The following is a 7,517-nucleotide window of genomic DNA, read 5'->3' on the forward strand; positions in this document are numbered from 1 at the left end:
CAGATAGCATGACGGGCCAACTCCGAGAATCACATCTCATACTACGTCATAGACATATCACCCTAGCGAATGAGAGAGGAAATTTAAGGGTCATATAAAGGTTAATTCATGATTCAACCATTGAACCTTTTGGGGTAAAATCCAAGGGGACAAAATCGTGAGGCCTAAAGCCTTGAGGTGGCTCGTAAGTCTCCCACCATCTGAGTGCAGCCCCGAAAAACAGAAAAGTGGTGAATGAGACCCCACGAGTCTCCAGAATACCAGCAGTATGGAGTATCCTCTAACACTTGTCCAAGAAGTTCTGAGCATCCTCTCTCTGTGTGGCACTGAAAGGTGGCAGCTGGAGCCTCCCAAACCTCTCCAACCTACGCTGATCATCCTCAGGCATAGCAGGAACCACATAATCCTATGCAGCTACAACCGGCTGGGTTGGTAGTGCCCCATGTGTCTGGAGTCCCTGAACAACCTGCTCGGGTGTACGAGCGACGGGAGTCTGAGTGCCTGTGCCTCCCCCGGCGTGAGAAGTGGTTGCGGCCGTCAAGATAGAGACCGCCTGAGCAAGGCCGGTACACGCTGTCAGAATCTGAGCTAGGGCCTCCTGAAGGCCTGGAATCACAATAGGCACAGGTGGTGCCTGAGCTGGTGCATCAACAACTGGAATTTGGTCTTGATCTGTAGGTACTGCCCCAGCTGCGGTACGGGCTGCACCTCTGTCCCTACCACGGCCTCTACCGCGGCCTCGGCCTCTCGCGGCCCTGGCTGGTGGTACTGGTGGCTGGCCCTCCTGACCGGTAGTACGATTCCTCACCATCTCTGAGAGAATGAAACAACAGATGTTTAGTTACTAGAACCAACAAATTCGCACGACAAGAATTCAAGAATGTGGAGTTTTCCGTAGGGTTCTGCAGCCTCTCGAAGATAAGTACAGACGTCTCCGTACTATACTAACTTGTCACGACCCAAACTAGCCCTGTCGTCATGGTACCTATCGTGGAACTAGGCAAGCCGACTCATTCCCAAAACAAACCGATATTTTTCATTTCAAAGAAAATTTCAAGACTATTTAACATAAAAACCTTAGTAAAGGAGTTCAAATCAAAACAAAAGTGCGGAAAAGAAAAGCCCGACATCGGGGTATCATTAGTCATGAGCATCTACTACAATTTGTCTGACAATATCGAGACTAGCATAGTTTGGAAAATAGTTAAATACAACTAAAGGAAGATAAGAGGGAGAAGAGCAGGGCTGCGATCGCCAGGCAGCTACCTTGCTCTCCCCGAGACAAAATCTGCAACCGGAATAGTCAATAGCCGCTACCGTGTCCAGCTACACCTGGATCTGCACACAAGGTGCAGGGAGTAACGTGAGTACGCTAATTCAGTAACCAACAACAGTAAATAAAGACTGAGAAGTAGTGACGAGCAGTAATGCAAGTAAAGTTCATACACAAAAATTCAGTAAGACACAACATGCTTTTAAAACCAGGGTTTGAATCAAATCAGCTCTTTTAAATCCAGTTTCAAAAAATAAATCATTTAAAGACATCTTTCAATAATCTTTCAAACAAAGGCTCAATGCAAAGGTGAGAAAAAAAAAATGAAATCATAATCAGCCACTCGGGCAACATCACTCATATACAACCCCTCGGGCAAACCTCACAATCACTCGTATACAGCCCATCGGGCATACCTCACAATCACTCGTATACAGCCCATCGGGCATACCTCACCATCTCTCATGCCTCCTAGTCACTCGGCACTCGGCACTCGTACTCAGTAGGTACATGTGCTCACTAGGGGTGTGTACAGACTACGGAGGGGCTCCTTCAGCCCAAGCGCTATATTAAGCCAAATCATGGCATAAATCAATCAGGCTCTCAGCCTATATCAAACATGATACGGCGTGCAGCCCGATCCCATGAATATCCTCACAAATCAGGCCCTCGGTCTCACTCAGTCATAAACCTCTCAAGCCACTCGGGCTCTAAGAAAAAACAGGGTATTCGGCCCAAAACAACATTTATATGCATCAAAATAGAATAATAAAACTGAGTTATGCAGTAAACAGGTATAACCATGATTGAGTATAGATTTTCAATCGAAAACAGTGAGAGGATAGTAAGAAAAAGGCCCCTAAGGGTCCAAACAGTACTAGCACAAGGCCCAAACGTGGCATTCCGCCCAATTTACAGAAACTCATTTCTAAAACTCATAAGTATCATATAGTTTAAACAAAATATGCAACTTTACCGTTGCTACGGGACGGACCAAGTCACAATCCCCAACGGTGCATGCCCACACGTCCATCACCTAGTATGTGCGTCACCTCAAAATAGTAGAATGATACGAAATCCGGGGTTTCATACCCTCAGGACTAGATTTACAATCGTTACTTACCTCAAACCGGTCAAATCTCTACCCCGCAATGCTCTTGCCTCTCGACTCGACCTCCAAATGCTCTTAATCTATTCACAATCAGTACAATACCATCAATATATGCTAATGGAATGAATTTCACAAGAAAAACTATCAAATTAGACCAAAAACCCGAAATCGGCTCAAACCCGACCCCTGGGCTCACGTCTTAAAATCTGAAAAAACTTACAAAACTAGAAAGCCCATTCACTCACGAGTCCATACATACAAAATTTATCAAAATCTGACCTCATTTGGTCCCTCAAATCCTTAAATCAAACTCTCTAAAATCCTAATCCCTAACCCCTCATTTTCACTCCTAATTTTCACTAATTACATGATTAAGCAACGAAAAATTACCATATATACAAGTATTAGGGCTCAAGCAACTTACCTCACTGATATCCCCTTGAATCCCTCTTCAAAATCACTCCCAAAAGCTTCAAAACGGCCTGAAAATGGTGAAGAATGGACCAAAATTCGCAAAGTGTGCAATTTATACTATTTGTCCAGGCTTTTCGCACCTGCGGCCAATTCTTCGTGCCTGCGGTCAAATCGCCGCACCTGCGAAACTCACTTAATTTTTCAGCCTCCGCACCTGCGCCCAGGCCTCGCACATGCGGACTCGCAGGTGCGGCCAATCCTCCTCACCTACGCTCCAGCCTAGCCCAGCACTGTCCGCACCTGTGAACTTCCCAAGCACACATGCGGCCTCGCACCTGCGACTCCCCTTCCGCAGGTGCGGAAACACCAGCAGAATTCACACCAACAGCTCTCAAACACCAAAAACCAATCTGTCGACCATCCAAAATACGCCCGAGGCCCTCGGGACCTCAACCAAAAATACCAACAAGTCATATATCAACATACAAACTTAGTCGAACCTTCGAATCATTCCAAACAACATCAAAACACCAAATTACCCTTGGATTCAAGCCTAAGAACATCAAATCTTTCGAATTCCACAAACAACGCCGAAACTTACCAAACCACGTCTGAATGACCTCAAATTTTACACACACGTCACAAATGATACCACGAACCTACTCCAACTCCGGAAATCCATTCTGACCCTGATATCAAATTTTTCACTGCCGACCGAAAATCGCCAAATTTTCAATTCACCAATTCAAGCTTAATTCTACTAGGGACCTCCAAATCACATTCCGGACGCATTTCTAAGTCCAAAATTACCTAACGGAGCTAACGGAACCATAAAAATTTAAAACCAAGATCGTTTACACATAGGCCAACATCCGGTTGACTTTTCCAACTTAAGCTTCTACTTTAGAAATTAAGTATCTCATTCCACTCCGAAACCACTCTGGACCCGAACCAACCAACCCGATACAACACAATACAGCTAAATAATACATAAAGAAGCAGAAATGGGAAAAACTGGGCTATAACTCTCGAAACGACCGGCCGGGTCGTTACATGTAGATTACCAACTGTGGTCACCCATACAACTATCCAGAAGGGGACCAAGTATCTCTCATCTTTTCTTTGCTGACGACATAATACTCACCTCTAAAATAATGACTAAAAGTTACCATACTATTATAGACACTTTAAACCATTTTACTGCCATTTCAGGCCAATCAATAAATTTTGCTAAATCCAAATATTTTTCTCCAAACATTATGCTGATCATGATAAACATTTCATTCTACACAATTTTAACATGCCTAAAGGAGGTCAGTTTGGGAGATACCTTGGTTTTCCTATTTTTCTAAGTCAACCTGGTAAAACGTATTTCCAATTCTTGTTTGATACTTTCAAGACAAGACTTGCAGGGTGAAAAATTAATCATCTTACTGTGGAAGGAAGAATGACTCGTATTCGCTCCACGCTTAACACTTTTCCTAACCATATCATGAAATATATCTTCATCCCTAAAAATATTCTCTCCCATTTAAATCGTTACCAACGTAATTTTCTGTATGGCACAACAGCCCAAAAAAGAAAATTACATCTTATAAAATGGAATAAGGTTACTCGTCCGAAATCAGAAGGAGGTCTTGGTATAGAACAGTTGGATACTACTAGCAAGCCTTGCGTGGTGCCTTTTCCATAATCCTACACAACTATGGGCCAAGATTCTCTCGTCAAAATATAACGCTCAACCACAGTGCCATACACAAGGTTCTTTTATTTGGACAAATATCCTGAAGGTATGGTCAACCTGTCAGCTAGGCTACAAATGGAGAATGGAAAATGGGTGTCATATAAATTTTTGGCTTAATCCATGGCTTAAGGCAAACACAACCCTTCGTTCACTCATCTATGATCCTATTCTACCTCACGAAGAATCCTCCACTATAGCACATTATCGCTCAAATACCTCATGGCAGCTACACAATTTATCTTTTAAGCTAGCACATGATATTTTACAAAAAATCAGTAGCATATACCTATCCCATAACCTCTCATATTTGACAAAATCATTTGGACTCTTTCTAATAATGGTATGTTTTCGGTTAAGTCCAGCTATCAATCCCTACTTTCCTCTACACCTATGCACCTCTTCAAGTGGGTCTGAAGACTGCGCCTACCACCCAAAATCCTACACTTTTTATGGATATGCTGCCATGATCGCCTTCCCACAAACAACTGCTTAGCATACTTCTCCATCCTCAACTCCAATGTTTGCACAATATGTCAAATGACACCTGAAACATCACAACATATATTATTTCACTGTCCCAAAGCCACACACTTTTGGGATAGCCCCACCAGTCTTATCCACAATTTCATGTCACCCTATCACGACCACCCTCAATGGGCTTACCAATTCCTACATATACCTTTTGGTCAATGCCCCAATAATATACCCCCAAAAGAATTCTTCTCATTCTGCCTCTAGCAAATTTGGTTAACTCGAAATCAACGTGTCTTCGAAAACATTAACATTTCCGTTAGTCTTTCACTAATCATATTCAAAGGCCTTTGAATACTATTTTCTTACACATGCTTCTCATACAAGGCCTCGCAAAATCCTTCTGCATATTAAATGGCACCCACCACCCCAAGGCTCTATAAGTTAAATTTGATGGCTCTTTTATGCACAATCAAATGGAGGTAGGAGGGATATTTCGCAATCACCTAGGGCTCTGGAGCTTTGGGTTCTCAAAAAATATAATTGCTACTTCTCCCATAGAAGTCGAACTGCATGCGCTACTGATAGGCCTACGGATGGCAAAACAACACAAATTTATACCGCTTATCGTCGAGGTGGATGCAACCGAGGTTCTCACTCTTCTTAAAAAAGACCACCTAGGTTACACTAACATGTTTGATGATTGCAGGTTAATAATCCCACAACTAGATAATCCAATCATCCAGCACGCATACAGGGAGCAAAACTACATCGCAGATAGTCTAGCTAAATATGGATCTCTCAAGCCACATGGAAGCAGCTTGGAGATTTTTGCCACTCCACCATCTTTTGTCACACACCACTACCAAGCTGACTGCATGAGAATTGCCTCTAAAAGACTTGTAAATGGCTGTGTTTTTTACCACACTAACACCCCTGTAAATCCACCGCAGGCAGTCGAGTCTCAATCTAGTTTACACACTACTTTTTGCTGTAATGTGCCCCTTTGGGGTGTAAAAGTCAGTAATATTAGTACCAACTATGTATCTGGGGTGCCTGCTGAGCACCCAGCCCCTGTATGCTTTCTACTTAATGAAATAGTTCCTCTTTTCGACCAAAAAATGTTTGAAAAAGTTTTGGATGAACAAATTTACCTACTATATCTATCTATCTATACTATACTATACTATATTAAAAGCACAAAACCCCTTAGCGAAATATTGTTCGTCTTTTTTACACTTCAAAAACTATATTTCATACTGAACAAAAATATAATTTAATTATTTTTTTAATATTTAGAACTTTGAAATCAACTATAAATTTGATTACTAAATGCTTCCTTCTTTTAACTATGTAAAAAGTCAAGTTATTTTTCTTAACATGTTAGGAACCGTTAGGCAAGTTTTTCCCAAGCCTTTGCCCTTTTTATTTTGATAGAAATAATTTTATTATTCTTTATCTCAAATTTGGATAGTTAAATATAATAAAATTCTATCTCTGTCCTATCCCCGTCAGGCAAGCTTTTTTCCCAAGTCTGCCCTTTTTATTTTGTTAGAAATAATTGAATTAGGCTCAAACTTAAATAGTTAAATATAATAAAATTTCATTTTAGTCCAAATCCAAATTACATATAAGTTTTACACCCTTGTAATCTATTTCTGCTAGACTTATCAGCTAATTGGTAAGCGACAGCAAAAAAAACAGTTAAAATGAACTTTTTAACAAACACTTTTGAATTTTGATTTTTTCTCTCTCCGTTTATTGAAATGGTACGATAATATTTTGACAAGATCTAATTAGAATCGTCCAAATATTATAACCATATTTGATGTAGTTGGAGCAATTGTACATCTCATCATTAGAGCATTAGATATAAATAAGTAAGCTACAAGTGAAGAATATGTTCTAAATTAATAGACCTCTATAAATTGTTGTCTATATTATAGGTGAAATATGGAAGAATAAAGAGTTAAATACTAATGTTGGTCTTTAATAATGGAAATAAAAATGAAATTTCTTTAGGATTGATCAAAGCGCTTTTTAAATCTTTCCAGTTAAGTACATTCATTCAACTAAAGTACTAACTTAAAAAATCAAAATTAGAATATACATCATTATTTCTTCTTTGGTATTCGTGTATATGTGTGGTTGGAGCTTTGAGTAAATCATAATTGGGAATGAAAGCATATCATGTTTTTATTTCTGACTTTTTTTTATAAATATTGTCTTCTCAATTTCTTGCAATTTTAATATTTTATTATATAATTGTAGATATAATATTTATGCAATTTTTAAAAATAAAGTTAACAAGTTGAGACAGGTCATATGCGCAACGCGCTTACAGTAAGACTAGTACTATATTAAAAACACAAAACACCTTAGCAAAATGTCATTCTACTTTTTTTTTCTTTTAATAATTAATTTTATATTGGATAAAATTATAATTTAAATTACTTTCCTAATTCTTAGGATTTTGTAAAATCAAACCAAGATTTACTTATCAA

Source organism: Nicotiana tabacum, chromosome 19 (genome assembly GCF_000715075.1).
Source record: "Nicotiana tabacum cultivar K326 chromosome 19, ASM71507v2, whole genome shotgun sequence".
NCBI lineage: Eukaryota > Viridiplantae > Streptophyta > Magnoliopsida > Solanales > Solanaceae > Nicotiana > Nicotiana tabacum.